The sequence below is a fragment of the Triticum aestivum genome, chromosome 1A (genome assembly GCF_018294505.1).
Source record: "Triticum aestivum cultivar Chinese Spring chromosome 1A, IWGSC CS RefSeq v2.1, whole genome shotgun sequence".
Taxonomy (NCBI): domain Eukaryota; kingdom Viridiplantae; phylum Streptophyta; class Magnoliopsida; order Poales; family Poaceae; genus Triticum; species Triticum aestivum.
Window position 1 is genome coordinate 277,598,871 of NC_057794.1, and position 210 is coordinate 277,599,080.

The window sequence follows — 210 nt, forward strand, 5'->3', positions numbered from 1 at the left end:
CTCCCTGCCGGCTCGGCGCTGCCGCTCACCGCCCCCCTAAGTTCCACTGCCCCGAAGCCCTGTGGCCCCCGTCGCCACCGCCACCCTGCCGCTGCGAACCCCCGGCCCCCATCTGCTCCGGTGAGTTTTTTTTTCTGTTTTTTCTTTTTTTGATGTTTAATTGTTAGTGTTAGATTTAGTGCTAGATATGTGTTAGTGTTAGATTTAGTG